Genomic DNA, 6,935 nt, shown 5'->3' with positions numbered 1-6,935 from the left:
TTAATGTGTTTACAACATTGCATCATGCCATGACATTGCAGCCAGGTTAAGAGGAGAGCTGAGCAAGGGTGGGGATGTCTTGCTGACGAAGAAAAGGTTCAGTCCTGAAATGTTTCACTCAGATAAAGTTGCTTCTCGCGTACTGTGGAGGGCCAGACTCCTAATCTTGGCCAGCCAGTATGCAGGGAGCAATTGGGGGAGCAAGCCAGGTAGAGATTGTGAATATCGCAGTGACTCAGATCTCTGGAGGCGTGGGTTTGTTGGGTAGATTTCAGCTGCCTCACATTACTTGCGGAAGGTCACCAGACCAGAGTCTCCGGGCTTGGAACGGCTTGAGGTTCTACGACCAACAGATCTCTTTGCAACTCCAATTGGAGCATTGGAGACTGGAAGGTGCCCTTGGACATCTGGGAGGGTGAATTTGTTCCAAAAGGTAAGCGTTATGCTAATTGCATCAATCTGTAGTGTATATGGAAATATCTCATTTATTTGCTAAAACCTCCTTCTCAAGGCAAAGAAAGGCGTTAACCCAAATGCTCACCTTCCTTCATTCTTTATTTCTTGCAAGACGTCTTTGGAACCCCTGATTGTAGATGTTATCCAACACAACACTTCAACTGGAAACATGCCCCAAGAATTATGTGTGGTGGTTGCTGGTGGGAGGTGTGAGAGGGAGATAAGGTTGGGTGGGTAGGGGGCTTTAAATGCTTGCTGGAGGGTCAGCGACTGAGTCTAGGACCCTCCAGTGAGTCAACCACATCCCTTGTGTTTTACTTTTACTCCATCAATAGTTATCGATCACACCCCTTCTCAATCTCTTTCCCTTGATAAAAAAAACACATTCGAAGGACACAACTTCTCACAGTGTATCTTTTCTGTTCTTCCCTCAACTTATTCTTATCCTGTACACCATTGCCTAAAGACTGCTCCCATTCCCCCAGATGTAGTCTCTACAGAACCAGCCATCTCGGCAGAGTGCCGTGAGATCCACATAGTCCTTTATTTAACGTAACTTCAAGTCTATTACATTTACAGAGTATCAAATCATGTGGAAAATGTCAATCCCTCTTCTCCCCTCTCCCATCAGGCAGGAGGTATAGATGTGTGAAAATGCACACTTCCAGATTCAGGGACAGTTTCTTCCCAGCTGTTATCAGGCAACTGAACCATCCTATCACCAATTGAAGTCCTGAGCTACCATCTACCTCATTGGAGACCCTCGGACTATCTTTAATTGGTCTTTACTGGACTTTATCTTCCACTAACCTTTATTCCCTTCATCATGTATCTGTACACTGTGGATGGCTTGATTGGAATCATGTATTGTGTTTCCGCTGACTGGTTAGCTCGCAACAAATGCTTTTCACTGTACCTCGGTACACACGACAATAAACTAAACCTAACTAACTAACTATCAAACTAATCAACTAACTAACCAACTAGTTAAACTAATTAAATAGCTAACTAATCCAAAATGGGACAGAAACATAGATCTTATGACCAGGCTTCCAGTTACTGACAGAATGAGTGGATTGACAATTTACTGTAATTATCCTATCATTGTAATGTTCTTACCAGGGATAGTGGAATATGTCTAGAAGGCATCTGAATTAAAATGTATATGTTTAACTTTGTATAAACTGTTACAGTGTGGTCTGAAAGAACAATTACAATCATTTCAGCACATGTTTATTGAAAGACATACAAAATTTAATGTTAACATGCAGTCACAAGAGACTGCAGATGCTGGAATCTTGTGCAAAACACCAAGAGTTGGTGCAGAAGAGAGACACAAAAAAGCTGGAGTCACTCAGCGGGTCAGACAGCATCTCTGGAGAAAAGGAATAGGTGACGTTTCGGGTCAAGACCCTTCTTCAGACTGTGTTTTACTGATGTTTAATGTTATTGTAATGAAGGAGTGATGATTGCAAACATAATGTAGGCTAATACAAGCGGACATCATAGTGGGTTCAAACTATGGGCACTTAAGTGCAGTAAACAAAAATTTGAACAAGGCTCAAGTGGGTTTACAGATTGTGAGAATTGCCTTTCCTCACACAGTAAATGAGGTCTTTGTCGTTCAATTTCTCTCACAACCAATGTACAATGAACCACTCCAAAAGGAGATGGAGCCATTTGGAGATGGAAATGGGCTGAAGGTTGAACTGGGGAGAGGGGATTAAGGAACATGGGAGACTCCGAGATGGGAGATGAATGTGGGAAGGAGGAGAAAGCAATGTGAGGGGTGGGGTGCGAGGATCTGGGAGGTGCTGCCTGCCTTGGAGAGTTCCTCCAGTACTTTGTGTTTTGCTCAAGATTCCAGCATCCGCAGTTCCTGGTGCCTTCAATAAGTAAAGCAGATGAGTGGGATTAATGGCATGGTTTTACCCAAACTGGCCCAGTGGCTGTATGACCTTCAACATGCGATGATTTTAGAATCATTTATTTAAAGTATCAACCTGCAAATGGCAATGAGTATGTGCCCACTAATATTGCCAGAGCTGATTTCTGAATCTACCTGGCATTTATTTGAAGGGCGAGTCTCACTGCACCAGCAAAATTTAGTTTAGTTTAGTTTAGTTTAGAGAAACAGGCACTGGCCCACCGCGTCCACGCTGACCAGCGGTCCCCGCATACTAACACTATCCTACACACACTAGGGACGATTTACAATTTTTACAAAAGCCAATTAGCCTACAAACTTGTACGTCTTCGGATTGTGGGAGGAAACTGGACCACCTGCAGAAAACCCAGGCAGGCCACGGTGAGAGCGTACAAACTCCGTACAGACAGCAGACCCGTAGTCAGGATCGAACCCGGGTTTCTGGCGATGTAAGGCAGCAACTCTACCATTGCGCAAATTCTTTGATTGCAACGATCTTCTGCAAGTACTCACAGAGGCTTCTCCAACAGCATCTCCCAAGCACGTGACCTCTGTCGCCAAGAGTGAGGGAGGTGCATGGGGAGCACCGCCGCCTGCAGGTTCCCCGTCGACTCACACACCACTCTGTTGCAGGAACATATGGCCAGTCCTTCCACAGGGCTCGGAGTTCGCTGTGCTGTGAGGTAGCCTTCACCATGACATCATGCCGCTGCTCAAGAGGGCAGCTCACCACATGTTTCTCAAAGATAATTAGTAACCGGCAATAAAGACTGACTCGACCTGTCGGCCCAGATTAGTTTATTTTAGTTTGTAGATACAGCATCGAAGCAGGCCCTTCGGCCCACAGAGTCCGCACCGACCAATGATCACCGCACACTAACACTGTCCTACACGGACTAGGTGACAATTTACAACTATGCCAAGCTAATTAACCGACAAACCTGTACAACTCTACCGCTGCGCCACTGTGCCGTCAAAGATCTCGAAGATACATGTTTTAAAATCCTATTCTACACGATGAAGATTTTGACATGATCTTATTGAATTGTGAAGCAGGCTAGAGAGACAGAATGGCCTACGCCTGCTTCTAATTCAAAGGCACAATTGTTCTGCTATCTAAATACAGGAAGGGAAGAAAGTTGCAGTAAAATGCAACTTTCAATATGTCTTGGAGCAGTCACTTTATTTGTGACCAGTATGGCATACTGGCACTTCTCAAACGTTAAAATCTAGACTGATGTAAACCAGCCAAAACCATTGCGTGAACTGTTATAAGCACACCAGCTCCTCCCTGTCCACATAAACAGCATTGTTTTGGAGTAATTTTGCACATTGATATTTGAGTTGTGTCACTGCTGGGGCTGGTCTGACCATTCCTGGTACCACACTGCCCTCCTGTGGCCAGGCTATGAACAGATTCAGGTCTGCTATCTGTTACTGCCAGACAGCTATTAGGAGTAACATTGCCCTAAACTGTTTATCAACGCACATACTTAACAGCTAACGAATTTGCACTAGTTTTGCACTTTAGGGACCATTATCAACAATTTTGGTTGGCAGAGAGACAGCCTATATGCTGCACGGGATGTATGAAACTAGTATTGATCTTGGTATGAGAACATAAAATATTGAACATACAGCACAGGAATAAGCCCTTTGGCCCACATTGTTTGTGCCATTCATGAAGTCCAGATAAACTAATCACATCCATATTGATATTGATTAATTATTGGCGTGTGTACCAACATACTGTGAAAAACGTTGCGTGATATCCAGTCAAATCATACTATACATGAGTGCTATCAAGCTGTGCATAAATACAACAGGTAATGCAAAGAGAAACATTCCAGAGTGCAGAATATATTTTTATGGTGTTAGAATTTACAGCTACAGGGAAAGTGCAAAGAAAAAAATAATTTATATTTGAATTGTTTAATAATCACTTGAAAGAGGTGTATTTATTGTTGAAGGTGTCTGAATCAAAATAGACTGCATTGTACTGTAACATTCCTTCCTTCCTGTATTTACCGAATGACACAATTGTGCATTTGAATCAGAAGCACTAGTAGGCCATTCTGCCCCTCGAGCTTGCTCTACCCTTCAATAGGATCTGACCTCAAATATATTTCCATCTACCTCTGGTAACCTTACACAGTCAATTGATTCTGCCGGAAAAAAATACTTGGACTACTTCCACTGCCCTTTAAGGACAGAGATCCAGAGACATAATCTTCTGACTTGTGCAAAAGTGTTAGCAAATTCCAAGCATTCAATGTGCACATCACCCTTCAAATTTATTGAGGTTGTTTGTTGCTGAATTAACCATTACTATTGTAACATACTGGTAACTGGTAGAGCTTCTGCCTCACAGTGCCTGAGGTCAGGTTTCTATCGTGATCTCTGATGCTGTCTGTGAGGAGTTTGCACGTTCTCCCTGTGACTGCGTGGGTTTCGTCCGTGTGCTCCGGCCTCCTCCCATATCCAGGGTTTGTAGGTTAATTGGCCTCTGTAAATTGTCCCTCGTGTGCAAGGAGTGGATGAAAAATTGGGATAACTTAGAACTAGTGTGAATGGTGACCTCAGTGGGCCAAAGGGCTGCTTCCATGTAGTATCTCTAAAGTGAACTTAAGTTTCAGAATACTAAATCTGACTAGATGGTTCAAATGCTTCCTTGAGGAAGAAAGTTTCTGAAAAGGAAATACATATTTTTTGTTTCTGAATATTCAGAAATGAATCTTTGAAATCAATTAAAATCGCTTTACAAATTTGGATGATGAATCATAAAGATATTTAATTTAGCAACACATTATTTCAACTATTCATCATCAAAACATTCTGTTTTGGAGCAAATGAACTTGGTGTACTGTGAACTAAAACACTTAACATTAGATGCACATGAGACACACTAGCATAAGTGCGATTTATCAGGATTGGATCCATTAATCCATCCATGGAGTCATACAGCATGGAAACAGGCCCTTCAGCCCACCTCACCAACCATCGATCATCCGTTCTATGTTGTCCCACTTTCTCATCCACTCTATACTCACTAGGCACAATTTACAGAGGCCAATTAACCTATAAACCTCCACGTCTTTGAGGTGGGACAAAACACGAGCTCCTGAAGTAAACCTAAGGGAGAACGTGCAAACTCCACACGTACAGCATCCGAGGTCAGGATTGAACCTGGATCTCTGGCTCTGTGATGCAGTGGCTCTACCAGCTGTGCCACCTGTGGCCAAGTCATAATACTGTGGCCTTTTAAATTTGAACACCTCATCTCTGGGAACACTTGGAGAATATAAGGTCATCAGCTCTTAAGTGATAGGAGCAGAATTAGGCCATTCGGACATCAAGTCTACTCCACCATTCAAACATGGCTGATCTTTCTCTCCCTCCTAACAATAAGTAAACCACACACCTGCATAATAGAGCAGAGCATTCAGACTGAAAACATTACACTATACCACTTCAGACACTCTGCTGTGTTGCAAAGAGCATCTAGACACCAGACAAGGGAGACTGCAGTACATATCATGTCCAGACAATCTGAAACATGGGACATGATAAAGGTCACAGAACCTCAGGGCATGTCATCTTGAAAACAAAATATTAGCAGGCAGCAACAGATATTGTGCCTTTGTACTCTAGGTCAGGGCAATTGGTGAGGAACCCCTTGTTCTTAATACATTTAGTATTACAAACCTGCCCCAAGAAAAAAATGATCTACCTTCATTTTGGAAAAGCCAAATAGCATGTGATTGGCATGAGTTAATATTTCCCACGGAGCCTGGTATCATAATACAACATAGGGCATTCTGTCTGACTTAGTTAAAAGCTAAACACCAAGTACTGGAGGAACTCAGCGGGTCAGGCAGTATCTGGGAAGGGAATGGACAGATGATGTTTCGGGTTGGAACCCTTCGCCACCGGAAAAGCCGCTTGACCTTCTGCGCTCTAAGGAACAAAGCCCTAGTCTGCTCAACCTCTCCCTATAACTCGGTCCCTCGAATCCTGGCAACAACTTGGATTATCTTCTCTGAATGTGCCCTCACCAGCGTCTTATATAACTGTAACATGACCTCCCAGCTGGTGAGGAGAAAGCTTCATTTGTTATTGGTAGGCTTGACAAATCTGGTTCTTGTTGAACTGGGAGACGGCAGGTGGGTTTACTCAGCTGAAGCGGGTTAATTGGGTCAAGTAGACATTCAAGAACCTCTCAAATCCACAACTTCTGCCATCAGGAAGGACTGAAGATGGACAGGAACGTTCCAATTCCCTGACAATTCACACACCCTTCTGAACCTGATACACGTCACTCCAGCTTCATCAGGTGCTGCACCTATTTATTGAGCACTGCAGTGGGATATCCTCAGCACAATGACCACAGAGGCTCAAAGAAATGCCCTGCAGCACCTTCTACATGGAAACCAAATGCCACCCTTTCCAATGATCCCCATACACCAAGGATTAAATTATTTACAAAGTACATCCGACCTGCGATGATTATGTTTGGGCAACATCAAAAAGGATTGATAATGGCTGCTTGACA

At 43.3% G+C, this 6,935-nt stretch overlaps 1 protein-coding gene across 2 annotated transcripts in view; it reads left to right on the top strand.

Annotated features, from left to right (window-relative positions):
- Nucleotides 1-244: 244 nt before the first annotated feature.
- The window catches only part of slc4a1 (solute carrier family 4 member 1 (Diego blood group)), a 58,782-nt gene continuing 52,091 nt past the window's right edge, over nt 245-6,935 (top strand). Inside the window, exon 1 of one of the 2 annotated variants that reach the window (XM_033035363.1) lies at nt 245-433. The gene's annotated coding sequence lies outside the window, so the exon portion shown is untranslated. The remainder of the gene's footprint in view (nt 434-6,935) is intronic. The other variant, XM_033035364.1, reaches the window with a different exon arrangement.

The sequence above is a fragment of the Amblyraja radiata genome, chromosome 16 (assembly GCF_010909765.2).
Source record: "Amblyraja radiata isolate CabotCenter1 chromosome 16, sAmbRad1.1.pri, whole genome shotgun sequence".
NCBI lineage: Eukaryota > Metazoa > Chordata > Chondrichthyes > Rajiformes > Rajidae > Amblyraja > Amblyraja radiata.
The sequence above is the reverse complement of the archived record's forward strand: the minus strand, read 5'-3'. Positions and strand labels throughout refer to the sequence as shown.